Source organism: Aedes albopictus, chromosome 1 (genome assembly GCF_035046485.1).
Source record: "Aedes albopictus strain Foshan chromosome 1, AalbF5, whole genome shotgun sequence".
Classification (NCBI taxonomy): domain Eukaryota; kingdom Metazoa; phylum Arthropoda; class Insecta; order Diptera; family Culicidae; genus Aedes; species Aedes albopictus.
Window position 1 is genome coordinate 86,050,184 of NC_085136.1, and position 27,181 is coordinate 86,077,364.

General features: G+C 40.3%; 1 protein-coding gene across 1 annotated transcript in view; it reads left to right on the forward strand.

Moving 5' to 3' along the window:
- LOC109410171 (RYamide receptor-like) overlaps nucleotides 1-27,181 on the forward strand; it is a 172,045-nt gene that overhangs the window by 37,569 nt on the left and 107,295 nt on the right. Inside the window, exon 2 of the mRNA XM_062845698.1 lies at nucleotides 14,312-14,909. The gene's annotated coding sequence lies outside the window, so the exon portion shown is untranslated. The remainder of the gene's footprint in view (nucleotides 1-14,311; nucleotides 14,910-27,181) is intronic.

Below are 27,181 nucleotides of genomic sequence, written 5' to 3' on the forward strand. Positions count from 1 at the left end.
GACCATGCTCGAGGAGGACCTGCAAGCACTCGGAGTTTTCGAGCGACGCGTGCTAAGGACGATCTTCGGCGGTGTGCAGGAGAACGGTGTGTGGCGGAGAAGAATGAACCACGAGCTCGCTGCACTTCACGGCGAACCCAGCATCCAGAAGGTGGCCAAAGCCGGAAGGATACGGTGGGCAGGGCATGTTGCAAGAATGCCGGACAACAACCCTGCAAAGCTGGTGTTTGCAACTGATCCGGTTGGCACAAGAAGGCGTGGAGCGCAGAGAGCACGATGGGCGGACCAGGTTGAACGTGACCTGGCGAGCATTGGGCGCGACCGAGGATGAAGAGCGGCAGCCACGAACCGTGTATTATGGAGAAATATTGTTGATTCAGTTTTATCTTGAATTTGATGTAATACTAAATAAATGAAATGGAGCAGGATCAGATGAGCTGTTCAAAATATTTCAACAAACTTCAGAGAAATTACTGAAAAATACCAGAAACAATTTTAGAATAATATTTTGGAAAAGTTCTTGGAGGTATTCCATTGGAAATATCATTTCTGACAGAGGCAGCTAAGAAATTTCAGCTGGAACTCTTGGCAAAATTTTAGAATTCCTCGGAGACAATATCTGGAGCAATCTTCGGTGGAGCTTCTGGAGAATTTCTCGAAAAAAAAATCCAGTGGATTTCCTGGAAGAATGTTATGAAAAATTTCAGTAGGTATTTGAAAATTCCGCGGTGAAGTTCATAGAGGATTTTTTTTGAGAATTAAAAAATCTTTCTCTGAAAATTCGTTCAAAATGTTTTGAAAGAAATGTTGGAGGAACTTTTGAAAAACTTACAGGACAAGTTCTCGTGATAATTCATAAATCTTAGGATGAATTTTCTTGAAGAAACTCCTCTTATGAGTCTCTGCAAAAAAGATTGTTAAAAGAAATCCTAGAAACATTCGGAAGCACGAAGGCGTTTCTGAAGGATTTTTTGAAGAAATTTACGAAAGAGTGTGGGAATATTTGGGACGATTTAGATCAGTGCTTGGACAAATATTCGGTGAACTTTTGGGAGGATTCTTTGAAAGAACCTTCGGTGAATTTTTAAAGACGCCATTTAAAGAATCCTTAAGGCGAAACTGGATCCATTTCCTCACTTTTTGGTTTTTGATTTTTTTTTTTTATAAAATAACGAAGCAATATTTTCAAAATCGGGTTTCGTACACATGTAGAGTATGGATCAAGGTATCTCCAGTATTTTTTTTTCGTTTTTGCAAAAACCATTTTGTAATAAAATTTCACAAAAAAATGATTTCTGCAAAAATGGAAAACATTTTCCACCACAAAAAAATTCAGAAGATACCTTGATCCATGCTCTACATGTGCACGAAAACCGATTTTAAAAATATTGCTTCGTTATTTAATAAAAAATCAAAAACCAAAAAAACGAGGAAATGCTTCCAGTTTCGCCTTAAACTAATTTCTGGAGGAATCCTTAACTAAACGCCTAAACGAAATTCTCAGACGAGTCCTAGGGGAAATATCTGTCAGTACCAGTACCAAAGAGTAAAGTGGGGCAAAAGCTCGAGTGGGGCAAAAGCTCGAGTGGGGCAAGAGCTTCTTTTGAGGTTTTTGAGCTAAATGCAAATCATTTCTTTCAAGGTTGTTCGAAGCCTTTTTGACAAAGAGTCTTTCCCTCCAAAATTTATGAAAATTGGTCAATGTTTCGAAAAGTTATGACAAAATGTTGGTTTTTGATAAAAAAAATTGTGCGATCGTCCTTCCAATGCATGGAATGGAACTGTAATGAAATCGAGTTCGATATTTTATTTTATAACGTAACTAGGTATATTTTGAAGATGCTTTAGCTTGTATAAAGTTTAGCAAAAAAGATTTGCAAATCATATTTTACACAAAGTCGGGCAAAAGCTCGAATTGTGGGGCAAAACTTCGAGTCATGTAGTAACTTTAGGTAAAACCTAAAAATCTGCAAAATGTAAATACTATCTCTAAAAATGATGGAATTTGTGAAAACATTCGATCAAAGTTGAGAAAAAATGTTTTTTATATGAATTTGGCGGAAAACTACTAAGTTTTGGTGTAGTAAATTTAACCCTGATTTGGGTAAAATCCAGATCGAATTTTTAAGTGTATTGCAGCTCCAACATTAAATATTAATTAGTTTTAGGTATTCCTATAACCAAAGTGTTAAAATAGTGTGCTACGGTTAGTGAAATTCCACAAACTCTTGATTCTAACTTTTGCCCCAGTGGTGGGGCAAGAGTTCGAATGAGTCACACACATACAAAAAGTGTTGTAACTCAGAACTGAAAAGACATTTGGCGTAACTTTGTTCAGCAAAATTTTAGCTCATGGATGGTAGAATCACCACACGGTATTCATATGTTTTTATCTGCTTCGATTTTTTGAAAAAGATTGAAATTTCAACTAGGATTGAACTTTTGCCCCACCTTACTCTATAGGGATTTTTGTTGCAATATTCAAACTACTTTCGAAATAAATCCGTGAAAAAAAATCTCTAGAAATTCCTGGAAATATACTTACTGATACTGAGATACTGAGCATCATTAAAAAAGATTCATCATATAGAATATATGATTCCATTTGAATTAGTTTCACTAAAACTTCTTTTTATGCAGGTTATTTATGTACACTTTCCATCTATGCAACTTTTTTATGCCCTGCATAAACAGAGGAACAGCTACTCAGAACCAATATTGTGCATAAGTAAATGTAATAATGACGGTAATAACTATGGCAACGGCGGCCAGTTGGCGTTTATAAGAGTGATCAAAAAGAGTTGCCGGGGCGTTTTAGGGGATTCCAAGGAATTTCTGCGGAGTATCAGGAGATTACATAGGGACGTTTCAGGGACATTTTAGGGATGACCAGGGTGTACCAGGGGTCTCAGGGGCGTAAAGAGGGTCTCAAAGGGTCTCAAGGGGTTCCAGAGAGTATTAGGGGTGTTACATGGGAGATAGGGGGTTTCAGGGGAGTACCTTGAGGTTTCAAGAGCATTTTAGGGGGGGGGGGGGGATCAGAAACAAACCTTCCGAAGATGCTCAGGGGCGATTCAGGGGACCCAAAGGGGTTTCAGGGTGGTGCCTGGGGGTCTCAGAGGCATTCAAGAGGGTCTATGGGGCATTTTAGGAGGTACCTGGAGATCTCAGGGACGTTTAAGGGACTCTCAATGGCGTCTCAGGGGCGTATCAGAGGAGTACCTCGAGATCGCATGAGCATTTTAGGAGGGGGTACAGCGGGTCTTGGAAGCGATTTAGGGGATCTCTGGGGCGATTTGGGGGTCTCAGTGGGGTTCCAGGATATCCAAAGGGATTTTATGGTGGTACCTGGGAATTCATGGGCATGCAAGGAGGTCTCAGGGGTGTTTCATCGGCTCCCAAGAGGTTTCCGGCAAAAAATATAGTTTCGCAATACAGACCTTGAGTTTCGAACTGTTCCAAGAACCACGAAAGAGTCATGCGGTAACCGGGAATGTGAGAATGTACTTACCTTACCAATCAGGCTACGGCCGGGGTGGCCTCTGCTGTACATAGTAGCCGTCTCCATTCTACTCGGTCCATAGCAGTTTGTCTCCAGTTACGCACTCTGCGTAGGGTCCGCAGATCGTCCTCCACTTGGTCGACCCACCTAGCTCGCTGCGCTCCACGTCTTCTTGTACCGGTCGGATGACTCTCGAGAACCATTTTAGTCGGGTTGCAATCCGACGTCCTGATGACGTGACCCGCCCACCGTAGCCTCCCGATTTTCGCGGTATGGACGATGGTTGGTTCTCCCAGCAGCTGATGCAGCTCGTGGTTCATTCGCCTTCTCCAAGTCCCGTCTTCCATCTGCACTCCGCCGTAGATGGTACGCAACACCTTCCGTTCGAAAACTCCAAGGGCGCGTTGGCCCTCTGCACGTAGGGTCCATGTTTCGTGCCCATAGAGGACGACCGGTCTAATAAGCGTTTTGTAGATAGTTAACTTCGTGTTACAGCGATCTTTATTCGATCGTAGAGTTTTGCGGAGTCCAAAGTAAGCACGATTTCCTGCCACAATGCGCCTCTGAATTTCTCTGCTGGTGTCGTTGTCGGCGGTCACCAGTGAACCCAAGTACACGAATTCTTCAACCGCCTCGATTTCATCACAGTCGATAGAAATTCGGGGTGGCGAGCGTGGTGATTCCTCCCTGGAGCCCTTTGCCATCATGCACTTTGTCTTCGACACATTAATGACTAATCCGATTCGCCTGGCTCCACGCTTTAGTCGGATGTACGTTTCCGCCATCGTCTCAAATTTACGAGCAATAATATCAATATCATCAGCGAAACCAAGCAGTTGAACGAACTTCGTGAAAATCGTACCACTCGTGTTTATCCCCGCTCTCCTTATTACACCCTCTAACGCAATGTTGAACAGCAAGCACGAAAGACCATCACCTTGCCGTAACCCTCTGCGAGATTCGATGAGACTCGAGTGTGTCCCTGATACTCGAACTACGCACATCACTCGATCCATCGTCGCCTTGATCAATCGTATCAGTTTATCCGGGAGTCCGTATTCGTGCATAATCTGCCATAGCTGTTCTCGATTGATTGTATCATACGCCGATTTGAAATCGATGAACAAGTGATGTGTGGGCACGTTGTATTCGCGGCATTTCTGCAACACCTGGCGGATGGCGAACATCTGGTCCGTTGTAGCGCGGTCACCCATGAATCCAGCCTGGTATTGCCCCACGAACTCTCTTGCAATCGGTGATAGACGGCGGCATAAAATTTGGGAGAGTACCTTGTAGGCAGCGCTCAGTAGTGTGATCGCGCGATAGTTCCCGCAATCCAAGTTGTCGCCCTTTTTGTAGATGGGACACACGATACCTTCCATCCATTCCTCCGGCAATACTTCCTCCTCCCAAATGACCCAGTGTAGTGCTCTCACCAGTGCTTCTCCACCGTATTTTAGAAGCTCGCTTGGTAGTTGATCTGCTCCAGCGGCTTTGTTGTTTTTCAACCGGCCAACCTCCTCCTCAATCTCTTGGGGGTCAGGGGCCGCAAGTCTTTCGTCCTGTGCACATACTCCTAAATCTGTTACCACGCCACCTTCGGTATGTACTTGCAACGTCGCCATTGAGGTGCTCATCGTAATGCTGTCGCCACCTCACGCTCGCTCGTGAGAATATTCCCGTAATTATCCCGGCACATGTCGGCTTGTGGCACGAAGCCTCTGCGCGAGCGGTTCAGCTTCTCGTAGAACTTTCGTGTGTCCTTAGCGCGGTACAGCTCTTCCATCGCTTCGCGATCTCGTTCTTCCTGCTGGCGCTTCTTCATCCGGAAGACTGAGTTCTGCCTGTTCCGCACCTGTTTGTAACGTGCCTCATTCGCTCTCGTACGGTGTTGCAGCATTCTCGCCCATGCTGAATTCTTCTCGTTTTTCAACTGTTTACATTCGCCGTCGTACCAGTCGTTTCGAGTGTGAAAGTGTGGGACATTGATTTTCGAAGCAGGTTTCAGGGGCGTTTTCGGAGGTCTGAGGGGTTTCCGAAGGCATTGCAAAGAGTTTCAGAAGATTTTCGACGGATTTTAAAGGCGTTTTCGAAGATTTCGGGTTCGAGATTTTTTTATGAACGTGTATTTTAACTTGAAGCTAATTCTACACTCAGGGGATTCGAGAGGGTTTGGGGGATTCCGGAAGCATTTCAGGAAGTCCCAGAGAATTTTCTGCGGGTTTTAGAGGCGGTACGCTCTCATTTTCGGGGGCTTCAAAGTGTCTCACGTGCGTTACATGAGGCCCAAGGAGATTCTAGAGTAATGAGGGTGGCATTTCAGGAAGTTTCAGAGCTTTTCGGTTGATCCCAGAGGTGTTACGCAGACGTTATGGGTTTTTCGGAGGGGGAAGGTCCGAGGATGTTTTAGGAGGATTTCTAGACGCCCCTTTATAAAAACCTTTGAAACCTCTTGAAACGCCTCTGAATATTCCACAATCCCGTTGAAAGGCCCTTGAAATTTCCGTAATCCATTTGAAATGCCACTGAGATTCCTTGGATTTCAGGGTGTTCCTGAAATTCCATGATATAACCCTACCTGAAATGCCTTGAAACGCCCCTGAAACCTCCTGTTACGCTCATTATAGGCTCCTGATTACCCCTCCTCTGAGTCACTTAAAGCCCCATTTAAGTCGTGGATTATTTTTGCACAAATTCCCCCTTTTTTATACCCTTACTAGCTGTACCCGGCAAACTTTGTCTTGCCTACTGCGTTTTTTGACGTTTCAAGTTTCTAGCCAAGCCCAAGTCCCCGGTGAAAAGAGTATAGAAAATCGATTTTCGAAAACTCTCAATTTGTCTAAGTTTTAGGCCTCATAAACCTTCCTTGGGTGAAAACTAACAGAACAAAACTAAGACAACCAAAATCGGACCTTCCGTTCACAAGTTATGCGCGGTCCCACGTATGCCACTGCATTTTTATATATACCCTTATAAGTTATGCACATTTTTAATGTATGCATGTGTGTATCTTCTGCAATGATAAGAAGAGGTTCCAGTGTAAAATAATAAATGATTCCTTTTTTAATCCCCAATACAGAGTAAAAGCCTTGAACTTTTGAAATTTCCATTAATTTTCAAGGACAAGATATTTGGAGTACACAGCTCAAATTTTCTCGAGCACAAACCTAGAGAACCGTCAAACGTATCTGGCTGAAAATGTAACTTAATGTTTGCTGTGCGCAAGCAAGCATCAAGTTACATTCTCAGCCAGATACGTTTGAAGGGTCTCTAGATTTGGGCTCGAGAAATACCTCCAAATACCTTGTCTCTAAATAACTCAAATAATTTCCAGTGGTTTTGTGATTGATTAAACATTAATCGTAATCACTAATCACCCTAAAAATAAAATTAATAATTGATCTTAATCATCAATCACAGAAATTGAAATTTTAATTATCAATGATTAACAATCATTAAATTATGGGTGAAACTCTTGTATTTATTCTTGGAGGAAATTGTAAAGAATTTCTGGGAGGAATTTCCTTAAAAAGCTCGTATAAGAATCTACGGATCTTTTTGGATAGATCGTCGAAAAACTAATGGATGACGAAAATTGGTAGCAGTCAGACCATTTCGAAAAGCAGTACATGAATCCCGATATCGGATGAGAGGATATTGTGTTTATACCCACACCTCACCATCAATTCAGTCGGTGTTCCCCAGCTTATCTCGGTGGCGGTGGTGGCGGAGGCTCTAAAAGTCTAAAATGTTTGATAATTTCTACATAGTGCGCACTGAAGGAAGCACCAAAAACATGAGATTATATCCCCTAACCCAAGCTGGCGGAGAATTTTGTGGCTTGCTTCCAACAACAACAACGCAACGCCACGGTCGCCATCAAGTATGGCAAGCCACGTCGCGTCGTCGACGACATCATCCTGTACCTAGTTGTACACAGCCTGTCAGCCAGCAGCAAAGCAACATGAGCAAGGAGCTTCACCAAAAATGTTCCATTGGTGTGATGGAATTTGATATTGATTTACGTGGTGTGTAGCGTTTCCGTGTTACATACACTTTCCGACAAGCTCGTGTTTTGGATTCACATTAGCAGCGTTGCGATGGAAGCTGATGATGTGTAGGAACTGCAGCATCCTATAAATCTGTACTAGTAAGTGGCCTTGCTTCGATACTGACTGCTTTCCTTGCCTATGAGTTATATGTCTGGTGCTCTTTACATTCCAAAAAGAGATATAACGTTGTGGTTTTTAGCAGTATCGAGGTTATCACTTAATCAAACAGCTCCTGTATTTCTTAAAGCAATTTTGTGGAACAATTGTTTGGAGATATTTAACAGAGATTTTCTCCAGTGATTTCTTAAAGAATTCGATTCCTTTGGAAAGTCTTCCAAGGATTCCTGCGTTTCATCGGGAATTTCTCTATGAGTTTTTTCCAGGATTTTTTTTTTTTTTTTTTTTTTTTTTTTTTTTTTTTTTTTTTTTTTTTTTTTTTTTTTTTTTTTTTTTTTTTTTTTTTTTTTTTTTTTGAAAATTTCTTCATGGAATCCTTATAACACCGCTAGCCATGATGGTCTCCAATAGCGGAAGGTCCGAAAGAGCTTGAAACTATTGAGAAATCATCATGTCTACAGGTCGTAAGCCCTGATAAAGTGTGGAACGTTTTGATGGCTGTGATCCCTGACCATCATGTCAAAACCCAGGGATACCCAAGTGACCATACTGTTAGGGTGTAGGGGTTGCATGTGTGAGGCGCATATATTGACAGGCATTGCTATGGACCGTTAGGGCTGAGTAGGGTCGAAGAATGGATCTACGATTGCTGAATTATACTGAAAAACTCGTGATTCAGCAGTGGTGGCACCGCTTTCCGCTTTTGTTCGGCCTTGGTGGTTTGTGTGGGGTGGTGCGTGTCGGTGTGTGTGTGCTTTGTGCGTGTGGTGCTTACGGCTTCAGCAGGGTGGTTACTTGGGTAGTGTGGGATAATTGGGTTTGGGACTGAGGGGGTCGTCGTTGATAAGGCCGACATCATTGAGTGCTCAGTGTTGGCGGTTGTATTGGTGACGATTTCTTCAGCCTTAAGATCTCATTTATACCACGCACAGATTTTTGGGAAGAGGGAGTACTTTGTAATGCAAGAGAGGGACTTAAACTCTGCGTTACGGGTTGGGCGAGGTCATGCAGATAGACTCAACCCAGGTGACCGTGCGGCTCGGACAGTGATGCATGAATGAGTGCGGTGTGGGTGAGGTGCGCTGCCCTGTGGGTGCAGTGGAGTCCGGGTTGGAGTGGAAAGAGACCCTTCTCTACTCTAGGTCGGGTTCGGTTGTACGGGCGTGGTAGTGTTTGTCTTAGTTGTGCCGTGTTGTGCGTGATTTGCGGCTCGAGCTGTGTGGTTACTTGGGAAGTATTGTGCTCTGTAATCTAGATTTTGGTTTTAAGGTGAAGCTAAGGCTGGGCTGTGCCTCGGATTTGTTGGGCGCAGGTCGGGAGAGCTGGTGGCAGTTTGTGCTGGGGGGTTTACTCGATTGGTTATTCACTGATGGTGGCCAGTCGATCGACTTATCGGCGCTGCCTGTCATTTGGTTCTTGGGGTTTGTGCTCTCGAGGTTCGGGGCGTTGCTTCGTTGTATCTTCGCTTTAATACTAATATTCCTTGTTTGATTTAACTGACTGTTTTCTACAGGCGTTTAACTCATTCTATTTCATAGATTGCCAAATTTAAGGGTAATGGTTCAATAGGGAGTTAGCTATCAGAGTGGATTAGAACGAGTTGGCGCCTACAATACACCAACACTGACACACACACTCCAATACTTACACGCACACATGCACCTACAACTAGCTGTAAAAGACCAGTGGGCGGGACAATGGTGCCTACCCAACAGTTGTAGGTGGGGTGTTTGGCTTAGCTACATGACTTGGTCCGGCAAGCCCATAAACATCAATTGGTAGACGTATTGCCTAGTGAAAAGACAACGCAGATGGGCGAAAGCCAGGGGATGCGTTGATAATAGCAGAATAGCAGAATAGCAGAAATTTCTTCATGGAATCCTTATAAAATCGTTTCATGGACTTCTTTGGAAATCCCTCAAGGCATCTCTGCTGTTTTTTTTTACCCGGATAGCCTCCAGGTATTCCTTCAAGAATAACTCCAAAGATTTTCTCCAGGAATTCGTCCAGTTCGTCCTATTGAGTGCTCTGTGATGTTAGACTGAATATGGCGTTCAGGAATACAATATAAAACATCTTCAACTTCAATGCGGTTCCACTTCATTGATTCAAAAATTTTGGAAACTTGAAAGCATGCTTCAAATATAAGCCGAAATGCTTTGAGCTAGGTAGGCGGTCTGAAAAAGCTTTTCAACACTTCTAGCTAAAATTAGAATGAGCGCCTCCGCTGAAAACAACGACGACGGTTGAACTCTTCCAATATTGTTTCTGTACCCAACTGAACCGGAAACTGGCAACAGTTGAAAAGTCGAGAGGCAGCGCCTATTAGCTCGAAATCCGTCTATTGTCTATCGTCGTTTGCCCGCTAGCCATCATGACACGGCTTTCGCTAAAATCCGATTAGCATCGGTCTTGTTTATTGATCCGAAACGGTCGCACTTTGTCGTTTCAATTTTAACTCTTTACCGAAAGCCGAAATTGGTACCTAGTCAGTCAAGCATGCAAAATCGAAAAGGCACGCGGATCCATTTGCTCCGGATGGGATATTTTTACACGGAACAGTAACTTTATAACAGAGGAGAAAATTCAGCTAGAGAGTTTATTCGGGATTCAAAAGTTACTGATATTTATAGCTTAATTGCAAAACGTATACACGCCGATGATGAGGTGGAGAGATAGGTCGTATTATTCATTTTGTAATTCCTCATTTTAATTTTTCTAGCATCTGCCTTCTTTCTTATACCTTCAGTTTTCTAGCTTTGATTTTTGATTTTCTATCTTATATTTTCTATTTTCTGTCTTTTATTAATCATTTTTTATCTTCTCACTGTCTTCTGTGTTTCATATTCCACCTTCCATTGTTCATCTTCTTTTCTCTATATTATTCCTTCAATAACTTTTTTATCTTACAGTTTGCATCTTCTCTTTACTACCCTCTTATATAGCTTCTAGCTGCTAGCTACTAGCTGCTAGCTACTAGCTGCTAGCTACTAGCTGCTAGCTACTAGCTGCTAGCTACTAGCTGCTAGCTACTAGCTGCTAGCTACTAGCTGCTAGCTACTAGCTGCTAGCTACTAGCTGCTAGCTACTAGCTGCTAGCTACTAGCTGCTAGCTTCTAGCTGCTAGCTACTAGCTGCTAGCTTCTAGCTGCTAGCTACTAGCTGCTAGCTTCAAGTTTCTAGTTTCAAGCTTCTAGCTTTTATCTTCAAGCTTCTAGCTTCTAGCTTCTAGCTTCCATCTACTAACTTCTAGCTTCTAGCTTGTAGCTTGTAGTCTCTAGCTTCTAGCTTCCATCTACTAACTTCTAGCTTCTAGCTTGTAGCTTGTAGTCTCTAGAAGACTAGAAGACTAGAAGACTAGAAGACTAGAAGACTAGACGACTAGGAGACTAGAAGACTAGAAGATTAGAAGACTAGAAGACGAGATGACTAGAAGACTAGACGACTAGGAGACTAGAAGACTAGAAGACTAGAAGACTAGAAGGCTAGAATACCAGAAGACAAGAAGATTAGAAGACTAGACGACAAGAAGACTTGAAGAATAGAAGATTCGAAGACTAGAAAACTAGAAGTTTGGAAGACTGGAAGACTAGAAGACTGGAAGACTAGAAGACTAGAAGACTAGAAGACTAGAAGACTATAAGACGAGAAGACTAGAAGACTAGAAGACTATAAGACTAGAAGACTAGAATACCAGAAGATAAGAAGATAAGAAGACTAGAAGACAAGAAGACTTGAAGAATAGAAGATTCTAAGACTAGAAAACTAGAAGTTTGGAAGACTGGAAGACTAGAAGACTGGAAAACTAGAAGACTAGAAGACTAGAAGACTAGAAGACTAGAAGACTAGAAGACTAGAAGACTAGAGGACTAGAACCAAAACCAAAAAAATATATTGTTACGACTGTAGACTCCATGTTACATGTTGTCCATATAGCAGGACAGTAGTGTGTACGATTCTGAATACCCTGAGGCTAGGTCATAGTCTCTGATTGTATTCTGTGAGGAGCATGTTTAATAGATTATACAACATAATTCTATATAGCCAAAAAAGAAACTTAAATTGCTGTAGATGCTCGATATTAAACATCATAACATTTTGGACGACCCCAGACGACAAGATGATGTCCTTTGAGCATTCGGAAGATCTACTGGACACGATAGATTGCATATCGTAGCTTTTTATAATGAAAGAAGTAACTGTTACACCCGTAGACTTTAGGTTCTATACTCAAGAACAGTTTGGATGACCTAGGATATCCCAACTATTATGATACTGTTTTTCGAACTTTCAGAAGACCTACTGGACATAATAGATTACAAATCGTAGCTTTGTATAGTGAAAGAAGTTACCGATTCGCTCATTTGCTTTGAGATCTAATCTCAAGAACCATTTGGATGAACTAGGCTATCTCAATTGTTCTGATACTGTTTATGGAACTTCCAGAAGACTTACTGGCTATGATATATTACAGATCGTAGCTTTGTATAATAAAAGAAGTTACCGTTACACCCGTAGACTTCAGAATCTGAACTCAAGAACAGTTTGGAAGACCTAGGACATCCCAACTATTCCGATACTGTCTTTTGAACTTCCAGAAGACTTATTGGGTATAAGAGATTACAAATCGTAGCTTTGTATAGTGGAAGAAGTTACCATTACACCTGTAGACTTAAGGATCTTAACTCAAGAACATCATAGATTGCAAATCGTAGCTTTATATAATGAAAGAAGATACCGTTACACTCGTAGACTCTAGGATCTAAATTCAAGAATAGTTTGGATGACCTAGGATATCCCCACTGATCTGATACTGTCTATTGAACTTTCAGAAGACATTAAAGATTTCAAATCGTAACTTTGTATAATGAAAGAAGTTACCGTTACACCTGTAGACTATATAACCTGAACTCAAGATCAGTTTGGATGACCTAGGATATCCCAACTATTCTGATACTGTTTATTGAATTTTCAGAAGACTTACTAGACATGATAGACTACAAATCGTAGCTTTATTGAATTTCCAGAAGACTTACTGGACATAATATATTACAAATCGTAGCTTTGAATAATGATAGAAGTTACCGTTACACCCGTTGACTTTCGGATCTGAACTCAAGAACAGTTTGGATGACCGAGGACATCCCAACTATTCTGATACTGTCTTTTTAACTTTCAGAAAACATACTGGACATGATCCATTACAAATTATAGCTTTGTATAGCGAACGAAGTTACCGTTACACGTGTAGACATCAGCAGAATCTGAACTTAAGAACAGTTTGGATGACCCAGGATATCCCGAAAAATCGGAAACTGTCTTTTGAACTTTCAGTAGACTTATTGGACATGATAGATTACATATCGTAGCTTTGCATAATGAAAAAAAGTTATTGTTACACCCGTAGACTTAAGAATCTAGACTCACGAACAGTTTGGATGAGCTAGGACATCCCAACTATTCTGATACTGTTTCTTGCTCTTTCAGAAGACTTACTGGACATGATAGATCACAAATCACAGCTTTGTTGTATAATAAAAGAAGTTACCGTTATACGCGTAGACTTCAGTAGGATCTGAACTCAAAAACAGTTTGGATGACCTAGGATATCCCGACTTATCGGATACTGTCTTTTGAACTTTCAGAAGGCTTACTGGGCATGATAGATTACAAATCGTAGCTTTGTATAGTGAAAAAAGTTATTGTTACACCCGTAGACTTCAGGATCTCTACTCAAGAACAGTTTGGATGACGTAGAATATCCAGAAAAATTATTCTGCATCATATTCTTCCCTTTCTAAGTTGTTGAGCACCAAAACCACAAAAAATACGTAGAAAAAACTCTATAATAACGCATGAAAAAAAACCGACTTCAAAAAGGTACTTGCTTTCTATGTTTTTTTTAATGTTTGGTTTCTTTAATCTTGTGTCTTTAATCCTTATTATTTATTTTATCTTTATTTCCTATTTCTATTCTATTTTTTCTATCTGTTTTTTTTTGTCTTCTATATGTTTATTTTTTAGTTTTGATTTTGTATCTTTTATCCCCTTCCTTCTCTGTTATTCGGTCTCTAATATTTTATATTTTTGTTTTTTTTTTCTTTCAAATGCCAACTTCTTTATTCTTTACTCTATATTTCATATTCTGTATACTCACTTCATCTTTTATCTACTGTTTTTTTTCGATTCTCTCCTTTCTTTCTACTTCGATCGCCTATTTCAAATTCTCTAGTTCTCTAGTTATTGTCCTTCATCTTCTGTCTAAACTGCTCCTGACATGTAAATTTCAGCTCAAATCTTTTGTTTGATTCAAAGAAAACTCTTGATGTGCTGCTATAAGCCGTTTGCTTGTCACCATCGCACACAGAGATCTCTCAGAGCTTTGAGTCTTGTATCGACATCTAACAGAAAATATGTGAATTCCTATCTGCTATACCAGCCGCACCAGCTGCAATGTAGCAAAAATCCGTCCGTCAGACTTCACGACCATTTTTTCATCTCCACGCACCCACCATCTCACCATCTATCAGGGAAAGCTTATGCCTCCCGTCCCTCACCCCCAGATTCATCTCTTCTCGCTACAAAATATGTCACTAAACCGTGCATTTTTCCTTTCTCTCTTTGTTCTTTCCACTTCCAGGGCAAATATTTACTTCAGGTCCCGAGCTAGCAGAGCAGGTTCAGATGCATTCCGCCCGGTGGTGAAAGGATATTCGTTTTTTACCCGTCTTCTGTACACTACTGTGTGCGCACTGGTAAACAGAAGCCAGCCAGCAGGATATGTGCCAACAACTACTTGGTTCGCATTTTCCCGTAGCCACCTCTACAATATTGGCGGCGCTGTGGTAATGGTGAGAGGTGAAACTGCACAACAATAGACGCCCACCCGCGCGCGGTGCACTCTGTGAAGTTCACTCTTTGTGAGTACCACATCATCGGATGACCGACCACGCTTTGTTCGTGCAGATGAGAACGTGTGATCGAGTGGAATAATGAATAAAACAGCGTTATAAGTTCGAAGGTGTCCGTTTACACATTTCAGTCGGTGGTGAAATGAAAAAGCGTTTAATGAAAAATATGCAAAAATAAGTGATAAAGGTGTAAGGTAACATTGTGACAAAAAGTCGACCAAGTGGGGCATCACAGTGAAGAGTAGCAGTGCTGCAGTCGATAAATTATTTGACACAACTCAAACACAAGTGTGCTCGTGCGAGTAATTTGGGTTGATTCAATAATAGGTAAGACAAACAATAGGTTACAAATGTATTTACATAGCCAAATGAATTAATAACATCAATTAGAAATTAATGCCATCAAGTGTTGCCAAGAATTCCTTTAGAAATTTATTTCGGGATTCCTTCAGGAACTCATCTTGGTTTTACTTTAGCAAATTCATCTGGAATTCATTTAGGGACTTCTCGTGGATTTTTTTCTGATATTTCTTTCAGGGATGCCTCCTGGAATGCCTTTGAAAATGTCTTTAAAGAATTCTGGAGTAATTCCTCTGGCGAATCCTTCAGGAATTCTTTTAAAAATTTCTTCGAGAACTCTTTCTGGAGCGGACCTGGTGTGATGATTAGAACACTTGACTATCACGCCGAGGACCTGGGATCAAATCCCACCCCTACAAACTCGCAAAGTGTGAGTTCTTCCTTCGGAAGGGAAGTAAAGCGTGGGTCCCGAGAAGAACTAACCTAGGGCTGAAAATCTCGTTAATACAGATAAATAAAAAGAATGCATTCAGAGAATCTTTCGTGAACCCCCTATCGGGAATTCCACCACGGATTCTTTTAGGTATTGCTTAAACATTCCTCCAGGAATTCCTTTGACATGCCCCCAGGGATTTCTTCAAGAGTTTGTCTAGGGATTCCATAAGGAATTTTTCCAGGGTTCTTTCAGAAATTCCGTCAGGGATTCTATTAGGAGGACCACCATGGAATCCCTCCACCCTCAGAAATTATTCCAAAGATTTCATCAAGATTTCTTCGGGAATTCCACCTGAAATTTCCACTGAAATGCATTCAGGGCTTTTATACGGCATTCCTCCAGGGACGCCTTGGGGGATTAATTCATTGATTCCATCGGGAACTCCACCTGAGATTCCTTTAGGGATTCCTTCAGGAATTACTCCAAAGGATTCTTCAGAAACTCTTTTTGAGAATACTCCAGGAATTCCCTCTCGATTTTTCCTGGGATTCCTTCGCCAATTCCACCTGGGATTCCTTCGAAAGATCCAGAAAGGAATCCTTCGGGAATTCCTCAAAGGATCGCATTATGAACTCTTTCTGGAATTCCTTAACCTCCCTTTTGCATTACGTTAGCAGGAGCTCGCTTGATTCCAAAGACATGTTTGAAAAATTTCCAAACACTTATTTAGGAATTTTCTGTAATTCTGTTACATAAAAGACACTACACCGTGTTCAACCACAGGTTGAAGAAACTAAAGAATCAGTCACATGAGACAAAGGACAACACACGCAAAAGTGACCCAATGGAGTGTTTTACCTTTAAAGAAAATTTTAATCTGATTGGAGCGGGAATTGAACTACCATCCCATCTAACAATCACAAGCCACAAACAAGCATGTATGCTGAACAGTTGCTTTATAATAGTAATGATAGCTGAACTAAAATTATGCTGTACACATTACAGTACAAATGCTTTTTCAATTGAAAACGTAGCCAATGTTCAACCTTTCGTATCGGTATCAACAATGATAATTTAAAGTGATGCACTTTGCAAGCGTTCAATAAATCTTTTGTTCGACTCCAGTAATTCCTTTACAAAATAGTTTAACAAGCCTTTTTACTGCTTCTTGAAGTTTGTGTACAAATTAACACATGTGTCTCCATAATGTGTTTATCACAAGTCGAATAAGCGCTTTTATTTCATCATAATTCGACTCAGAGTACAGGATAATAAAACACGTGTTTTATACTGAACAGCAGCTGAATTAATATGTTATTCAGTTCTTAATCATAATGTTCTGAGCTTATTTACCACTGCTGAATAGGAGTCAAAGTTTTATCATTATCAAACCACGGGAAGGTTATGTTTTGATTTGAGTGTTTCATTCATCATCTCTAGGATAGCATAGATAGGAAGCCATGCGGCTTGCAGTCAACGGGTCCCGAGTTCGAATCTGGATTTAGGTAAAATTAGGTGTAGTTATTATTTCATTATAGTTATTCATGCCAATCCAATCATAAACCATAAACTCTCGTGAAAATTAAAATTTTTGCATTTTATTAATTTTTAATCATTTTTGCTCAAGCTGAATAACAGCATTAGGGGGATTAGGGGCATAATGGACACCCGGGGCAAAATGGACACCCCTGTTTTTGCCGAAACCGTTGACTTTTATGTAAAACTTTCAATGCATAAGTGTAAAGGAACAAGTCATTGTTCTATTTATCAAAAGTACCATTTATATTGCTCCTAAATAACCAAAATATCATTGAAATTAAAGTATGTTTTTCATATGGTGGATTTCTTATAATTTCGAAGCAGCATTAAATAAGGTATTACGAGTGTTTAAGTGTGTTTACCATAAAAACAAGTGAATTGTTTCCTTATCTACATGAATAAGAATTTTTAGCAATGGATGAGGTATTTTATTTTTTATCAGAATTTACTTAAAATAGCCATTTTAATGTTTTACTTGATTCGGGGCGAAATGAACACTGGCAATTACGAATGGATGTACGCGCATTGCATACTGTTAGGCGTTTTAGATCGTTTGAAAATAATCAATCCGATCATTTTAGCCTAAAGTTTATTTAATTAACTAAGATGTTATGTAAACTCGTTTAAGATGGAGTATTATATCTGTGGTATTGGTCTCCGTAGGCAAATTACTTAACTGGTCGATGTAACCAAAGAATTAGCATAAAATATGCAGGGGTGTCCATTATGCACCGATGGGTGTCCATTTCGCCCCGTACCTTTCCTGCCAGCCCTGAAAAACACACGGTATACAATTCGTTATTTCTTCACAATAATGACATTCTATCTGCTGTAAATGATTGAAAGACGTAGGAAATAAGTTAAAGTTGTAAGCCAACTGATAATATGTTAAGTTTTTGTCTGTTATACAGGCCTAACATACTCATTTGCTTAGGGTGTCCATTATGCCCCTAATCCCCCTACTAATATTACTATTACTATTACTATACATTTGTAAAGCGCTTTTAACAACAAACAGTTCAGTTGGTGCACAACATTATGCTTTAAAATTTCTCCAAATTTGTGTGAACAAAACCCGAACAAAGGTTGTGCCTGAAAATTATCCAAATGTTATTCAGCATCATGCTGAATTGATTCGTCATGAAGGTGCTTGTTAAATGAGTGATTGTTATTTGGGATTCCAAGGCTTACGAAACAGTCAATGAAGCTCACTGTTTTCTCTCGGAAATTTCCAAAAAATTATTTAGATTTTTTTTAAATAATGCTTGATAGGATTCCTAGAAATAAAAATATCCGAAAATACCACGGCCATGGAAAAGTCTAGTTAATAAATAAAATTATTTTGGCGAATCACTAGACACGCCAACAATGCTCTAGAAAAATTGAGTTTATCTATAGAATTATCAAATTTTACTAGCTACGCTAAATAATTTTCCAGAAAAAATACCCAAATAATTGTATATATGTGGGCATCTCGAAGTTGAACTAGATTTGCCAAAATAACTATAGAGTTTTTCGGCTTTCAGTCATGGGAAAAGGGTTGATAATATAATTGCCAACGTTTCGATCCTTGAGTTGAGATCTTCCTCTGGACTCGATCCGATGATAAGCTACAGAAAATTGTTGATATGGAAGATTTATTGAAGTTATCCTTAGAGGAAGAGCTGAATTATTTTCAGGGGTAATAAATGGAGGAATGTCTGGATGAAGTCCTGCAGGAATCGCTGAAGGAAATTCTGCCTGAATTACTGAAAGTAGTAATGATTTTCTGAACAAATCCCTGAAGAAATTTCTGTATACATTCATGTTTGAATTTTCAATGGAACACCTAAACCAATTCCTGAACAAATCTCTGGTGAATTGAATAAATATGAATTTCTGAAGGAATATCTGGAAAAGTTTCTGAAAAAACAACTGGAAGAATTTATTAGAGAACTTCTGAAAGAATTTCTAAAAAAAATCCTGTAGAAAATTTTGATCAATCTCTAGAGAAATTTCCGTTTATTTTTTGTCCTTTGGAGAATTTCAAAATTTATCTCTGGCGAATTTTCAGAAGGAACGCAGAAATCAATCTGAAACAACTTTTGGAAAAATATCTGAAGAAATAAATCGGGAAATATCTTTAAGAAGCCCTGGAGATATTTCTCAAAGAACCTCAGGAAGAATTTCTGGAACAAAAACCACTGGAGTAGTTTGCGAAACGAACCTTGATAGATTTCAAGACCGAATTCATGGAGTAATTTCTGAAGGAATCCATGGATTGAAATTTCGAAAGAAATCCATAGAAGATTTCCTTGGACTAAAAATCAATTGACATATTTGTGGAGGAATCTCATAAAGAATTTTTGAAGGAATCTCCGGGAAAATATAAAAAAGAATCCCAAGAACAATTTCTGAAGAAATCTGAGGAAGATTTTCTAAAAAAATCCTTGAAGAAATTTTTGGAACAACTTTTTATTTTATTTAAGCATCACTGAGAGCGTCTTTGAAGGAATCCGTTTATAATATCATGATAGAATTCTTGTACCGATTCTTAAGAAAAAATTTGCGGAGGCATTTTTAAGGAAACTTTTGAAGAATTTTCTGGAGAATCCTCAAACGAAAATTCCGAAGGAAAATCTAGATGAAATTTTGGAGCGATCCATGGTACATATTATAAAGAACCTAAAACTACCGTGGAAGACTTTCCGAAAGGAATCCCTGGAGCAATATTTGAAGGAATCTAGGATATAATATACAAAAAAGTTTCCAGATCAATTTTAGGGCTTGTCTCTAGAAAACTTTGGAGACAATTTGAAAGGAAACTGAAAGGATCAATGAAAGGATTCCTGAAGATTTATCACAGAAATCTCCGAAAGCTTTCATGGCAGTATTTTTTGAAAATTCCCAGGAAGATTTTCTGGAAGAATCGCTGGATTAGAATCTGTAGAAATAACTTGGGGATTTCTGGTTGAATTTCCGAAGATATCCATGAGAAACTAATGAAATGTCAGAAGGAAATTATCAAACGATTCTTCGATAGATTTTTTTAAAAGCCCGTAGAAGAATCTCAGGAGCGATTTATGAAGTTCTTCTTGAATGTATTTCTGAAGAAACCCCGGACCAATGCCTGAAAGAATTCCCGAAGAAATCCTTTTATTTGTACGGATTTGTGAAGGAATTCCTTGAAGAAGTCTCAACATCATAGAGTTTTTTTTTATTGTGCATGTGGGTGCACAAAAAAATGGAAAAGTCACAAAAGTAACTTACTTCTTCTACATATATGAGACCACAAAACATAAAACACAAAACATATTAGACGGTTTCTTATACTTAAGAGGCGAAATGTCCATTAGGTATGAAGGCACAAGTATTGTAATATTCACATGAATTATTACTCTTTGTTTGTGAGAGCGCAGATAGATTAAAATTCTTTGAAAAATGCTGATGACTAGATTCTAGAGTAATATTTGCAGCAATTGTTGAGAGAAACTTAGGAAAAAAACATCTGAAATTCAAAAAAAAAAAATCCCGAGAGAATCTTTGAATGAATAGAGTAATACCGGAAGAAAATGTATTTAAAAAAATGGAATTCCGGAATCTGACAATATTTCTGCAGCAATTCGTTCAGAAATGTTTGGAGAAATGCATGAAGGAGTTCAAGCACGAACTTGGGTAGAAATTATTGAAAGATTCTCCTATATAATCCCTAAAGGAACCCCAGAAGGAATTTCTGAGGAAACCCGTGGACAACTTTCAAGATGAATCTTTTGAGTAATATCATGAGTAACTCCTGAAGAAGTCCCAGCCAAATTCCTGGCGAAATTTTCAAAGAAATCCTTAGGTAGGTATGCATTCTGTAGGAATACTAAGAGTAATCTTCAAGATGAATTCCCATTAAAATCATTTTAAGAAATTTTGCGAGAGTTTTTTTTTTTATTTTCTTCTGATAAATTCTGAAAGAATCTGCAAAGGAATATCTGGCGGTGTCACTGGATGTAATAGTAGAGAATTTCTGTGAAGTCCTTTTTGCGTTAATTATAGATAAATTTCATGAAAGAAGGGAAGGGTTTTCCCGGAATAGTTATTGTTTAGGCATGACAGTGAAGTCATTTCCTTTGGGGCATACCACTATACGGGCGCTGGAATTTGGAAACGTTGAGTAACCAGCTCTGTTTTTATCATGACAGTACTGGTTACTTTGTTTTCGAGGCATTTTTTTTCTCTGTTCGGGACATAACCACTGCGACCAATTTTTGATCTATTGTGATATACCCCGTGTCCTTTGTATAGTACATGCCGTATTACTTTATCACCATTGAGAAGTTATAAAGTATTCGGTTTTGTTACAGTTGTCATTTTCAACTCAATCGCCAGCAAGGATTCTTATTAATAGGTTCCGCTTTTCAGTCAAAATCGGATCCCTTAACGAGTAAGCCAAGAAATGATACCGATATTGACCATGCAACGGAACCCTAGTCCCTACTGCCTCAAATCAGTGAACACCAAATAAAAGATTAGGATTACTAATCCATTTTTCCTTTCTTCCTAATCCGAGAGCGATCACCATTGCACCACCATCGTTCTCGGATTAGGTACTAAATTCCGGAGTGATAACTTTGGACCGAGTTTTCTTTCCGATAGGGCATCCGATTTTTCTGCGATTGTGCGGAAAAACTCGATCCATGCGAAAGTTACAGGTTCTGCCGAACCATAGTGGTCGAGAACACTGTAACTATTGAGTTCCTGAAGAAGGTCTCAAACGGACCGAAACGTCGGGCAAAATAACATAACAGCATTTTGTTTTTGTCAAGACTGAGACCCCACAAAACATTAGTTTCTAACTACAGTTGAACACATCAAGGAACGTTTAAAGGGCAATCCAAAGGGTTTCTTGGACATTTAAAATGGGTAACCGAAATTTTGAGAGGGTTTGAATAGGGTCATCTTGGTTTGGGGGTGTTTTGAGGAATTTCAAAGGCGTTTCAAGGGGTTTCAAAGGTTTTATTTTATATAGTCTCAGGAGTTTCTGGACAATTAGAGGTATTTCAAAGGGATTACGAGAACCATTAGACCCCCTGAAGCGCTCCGAATAACTCAAGATACTCCTCAAGACCTCTCCTAGCTCAAGAACGCCCCTGAGACACTCCCTAACACATCCTGAAGCTCTCCTAACGCTCCAGATGTCCAGGTACTACCCCTTTCAAACCCCTTGGAACCCTTTCAAACTTCCATATAAATCGACCCAGGTCGCCATTGCCTTGCCATAGTTACCGTCATCATAACATTTTCTTATGTACAATATTGGTTTTGAATTGCTATTCCTCTTTTAATGCAGGGTCTAAAAACTGCATAAATTAAAGTTCATAAAAAGAGGTTTTCGTGTAGTCCCATAAATTGTCTAAACTATTTCTGAAGACGGCTCATCAATCGGACAAACCGTTTCCAAGTTTTTGCCTTTCTCGTACACTAAGTGTACTGGAAAGGCTATATGTTCACTCCAAAAATTACTTTTTGATAGAAGGCCCGGAGGGTCGAGTCACATATACCAATCAACTCAGCTCGACGAATTGAAGTGATGTCTGTGTGTATGTATGTGTGTATGTGTGTGTACAAAAAACTCACTTCACTTTTTGGCAGTAAACGTCAACCGATTGTAATGACCGACGGTTCATTTGACGCAGAATCAGGTCCTATTGATTCCTATTGAAAATGGTTCGGATTGGTCAAGCCGTTCCGGGGTTATGGCCAGGAAGGGGCCTGATATGAAAATGCTTCAAAGCCATGCATGCGACACATCAAACTGTGGCATTTTCTATAACCTGACGAACGATAAGCAAGAAAATAGTCTCATACTATATTTGAACCGGTATTGTTTCGGAACCGGTTCCGGGTGTCCCGCCAGAAATGGCCAAATATAAAAGTGTACCAAAGTGTCAAACCACGAACTTTTCGATAACCTGATGAACGGTAAGCAGGAACATAGTCTCAGACCCTATCTGATGGGTCGGAAGTGCTTTCACATAACCTCAGGAGTCCCGCAAGGTTCCATCCTGGGTCCGGTGTTATGGAATGTCATGTACGACGAGGTGTTGAGGTTAGAGTATCCAGTGGGAGTGGTGATTGTCGGATTTGCCAACGACATTACGCTCGAAGTCTACGGTGAAACGATCGAGGAGGTAAAGTTGACTACCAACCACTCGATCAAGGTTGTGAAGGCGTGGATGCGGTCCAGGAAACTGGAGCTGGCTCACCACTAGACAGAGGTGACGGTTGTTAACAACCTGAAGTCGGAGCAGCAGACGGAGATCAGTGTAGGAGAGTGTACTATCCTGTCAAAGCGCTCCGTCAACCACTTGGGCGTGATGATCGATGATAAGCTTACCTTCGGTAGCCACGTCGATTATGCCTGTAAAAGAGCCTCCACAGCTATTGCGGCACTGTCCCGGATGATGTCCAATAGCTCTGCGGTGTGCGCCAGTAAGCGCAAGCTTCTGGCTAGTGTTGCTACGTCCATACTTAGGTATGGCGGCCCGGCGTGGGGCACCGCGCTAAGTACTAAATGCTACCGACGGAAGCTGGAAGGTACTTACAGGTTTATGTGCCTGAGGGTTGCGAGCGCATACCGTACCGTGTCACACGACGCTCTCTGCGTCATTATTGGTATGGTGCCTATCAGCATTCTTATCAGTGAGGACATGGAGTGCTTCAAAATGCGCGGCACAAGAGGCATACGCAGGACTACCAGGATGGCCTCTATGGTCCAATGGCAGCGCGCGTCGGACAGTTCCACCAAAGGAAGGTGGACCCATAGGTTGATACCGAGGGTAGATAGTTGGATTAATAGGCGCCATGGGGAAGTTACATTCCACCTGACACAGGTCCTTACAGGTCATGGTTGCTTCCGACAGTATCTACACCGTTTCGGGCATGCGGATTCGCCCGAATGCCCAGCGTGCAATGGTTTAGAGGAAACGGCGGAACACGTTTTGTTCGTGTGCCCGCGTTTTCGCACAATGCGTGACCGCATGCTTGCCACATGCGGGGAGGACACAAACCCGGACAACTTGGTCCAGAGGATGTGTAGGGATGAGTTTGGCTGGATCGCCGTTTCAACGGCTATCACCCATATCGTCTGGGAGCTACAGAGGAGGTGGCGCGTGGACTCGGAGAGTGGCTAGTCCTGATGCAGTACAAGAGGTGGTCCAGGGGTTCGGAGTCGGCTTCGTAGGTCATACCGGTGCCCTGCGGTCGAGATCGACCCTTACAACGATTAAGTGGCCGCGGAGATGAAGTCCCGGTAGTGGTGCTGTCGTGGCGTCGGTCTACTGGGTTGGATCCGAGCCCGCGGTTGGAAAGGGGTCCCCGGCAAGGGTCGGGGTAGGTGAGATCCTGCTGTCTGCAACCTACGGGTGCATCTGGTAGGGCCTGAAGGGTAGTGATACCCTTCCTTACGGGCAGGTCAGATCGTTGCACGTGGGCATCAGTTCTTGATGTCCGCTCAGCAGTAGGGCGCGGGCGGGGTTGACCCTGCCCGCCTTCCGAGGACAAAGGGAGTGGCGAGGACCACTCGGGAAACTGGCTAAGCGCCAGCATGCTACCGTGATGGACTCTCCAAAGCGAGTCATCGATGTTCGTTGCTGCAGGCTACGCAGCTAACCTTGTGGGTGCGATGTGTACTAGCCCCTCTCTGAAGCAATACCTTCTTGGTGGTTCCGGAGAGACGTAGGGTTTGGCGACCATAGGAATGGTTTAGTGGGTACGAGGAGAGAGTAGTCCTGGATTTTACTTTTGTTGTAGAAGACGGCCTGTCAGACCTACACTACCCTAACCTTCTGTTAGGGTGTCTGTTGAGCAGATTATCCCCCTATGGTTTAGAAAAAAAAAGACCCTATCTGAACCGGTAGTGTTCTAGAACCGGTTCCGGCTGTCCCACCGGAAGTGGTCAAATATAAAAAGGATCCAAACCCAGGCATGCGACACATCAAACCACGGGTGTTTCGATAACCTGGTGAATGGTAAGCAGAAAAATAGTCTCAGACTATATCTGAACCGGCATTGTTTCGGTACCGGTTCCGGGTGTCCCACCGAAAGTGGTTAAATATAAAAGTGAACCAAACACATGCTTTCAACAAATCAAATGGCACCTTTTTCGATATCCTAGTCAACAATGAGCAAGAAAATAGGCTCAGACTACATTAGAAACTACCGGTAGTATTCTGGAACCGGTTCTGAGTGTCCCATCGAAAGTATTTAAATGCGTAAGTGAACCAAACCCATACATGGGAAATTCTCACTGCAACCAGGTCTCCATTTACATTAAGTCTGGGATATAAAACTTTTCTTTCTTATTCGCTAGAAAACGATAGAAAAGAATGAAAACCATTTTGGTTGGGTGAAAATGATCGACTCCATGCTTGCCAAGGGGCTGAGAAGGTGACAAGATGACGATTTTTCATCAAATTTCACCTAATTTATCACGTCGTATCTTGAAAATGTATGTTGAAACTTGAAATTTCTATGAAGAGAAAGTATACACCTTTTGTTTGAAGTTGAAAATGTTTTGGCAGCCATCTTGGATTTGGCCACCATTTTGAATTTTATCATCAAATCGCGATTTTCGCTGTGTTCGCAACCATAGATTTCAAATCTAATAATTAGGAAGCTGAGAGTTTAAGCTTTTCAAAACTTTCAAATATTCTGGTGTGCATTGACCGCAACAATGAAATATCGATAAAAATGTGAGCGAAACTCCTATTTCCCCATACATTCTCACGCGCGCATGCGAGTGGCGATTGTAATAAAATATATGGGAGACTGGGAGGTTCGCATACGTTTTCATCGATATCTTATTCTTGCGGTCAATGCACACCTTAATATTTTAATGTTTTGAAAAGCTTAGACTCTCAGCGTTTTAGTGATGATGAGTGGAATGAATGTGATCATTAAGTTTCTCAATCCGAAAATCACTATTGTGGTAGTTTTTCTGTATCAAGTATTATTATGGATTCGGCTGGAAATCAAAAAACTTTATAAGAGAAAAATATTTTTTTAGTAATTTTTGGTTGTTCATAACATACATCGGAAGTGAGGTACATATATGATATTGCATCATTGAACGCACACAGCGCACTACACACGGTACTGAAAAAAGTGTCGCTAGTCGAAAAGTGTCGCTAGTCAAAATGTCGCTATTCGGTTTGGTTTTGGCGCCATAATATCATGATTCAAGAACAGTTTCGTCTACGACAATGAATATCATGATTACTTACACTAGTTTACAGCATTTTTGAACTCGGTAAGCTGATGATCATTTTTGGTGTAGAATCATGCCCTGAGTTCGAAAACGCGAAGGAAAAAAATTACAGTAGAGCGGAAATTTTCTCGACATTTCATACAAGGTTGACGATTTGAAATCGATTTTTGTTCTATTTTTGTTCTATTTTTAAGCAAAGTCGCTAACTTCACACATCTCACTCTCCGTAATCAATGCTCCGATTGAGCTAATTTTTTTACTGTAACTCGCCTACATATGATATGTGAAATAAACGTTTAGAAAGAATTTTTAAATTATTTTTGTTTTATTGAAAAAAAAAAAAATACATTTGTTCATATATTTTTGGAAATATTGCTAAAATTTAAGGAGATCGTCCCCACAACTTGCCAATATCTTGAATTTCATGAATCTGACGCAAAACCTGCATGCAGATGATCAAATGGTATTGCATTCAGCTTTTAATTTATGGAAAAAGATTTAAAATTGGTTGAACAAAACGCAAGATATTTGAATTTTAGTAAATTCCATATTTGAAAAAGTTATAAAACTCGATATTGAGCTTAAACTCAAAAACTGTTCTACTTTAAATTTTTTTTGAAGCACGGTTTAGAAATCAGCGATAAATTGTGCTTCAAAAATTTTGGTCCTTGATAGAAGTTCACGACTTTCGTTTTATTTTGTAAACTAGTGTTGTTCGACGAGAAATCCACTAGGTGGATTAATCCCGTTTTTTTTTTAATTTCGATCGATTTTTTGCTTTGCCTCTTCTTAAAAGTGAGAGTCAAAATGACATGATCAATGCTTACGCAAAATTTATGATAATTAAAAAAAAGTACAAGAAAAAAAATCGAGCAACCAATTAATTAATATTTCTTTATCATAGTCAACGTTTCGATCCTCGAGTTAAGATCTTCCACAAGGCTTGATTCCAACCCAAAAATCTAAACGTTGGCTGTTTTGTCTTAAACTGTCAACGCTTTTTCCGTGACTGGGCTGAAAGTCTCTCAAATAAAAATAAATCAATCAATCAATTTTCCGTGACTGAAAGCCAAAAAACTCCTTAAGAGT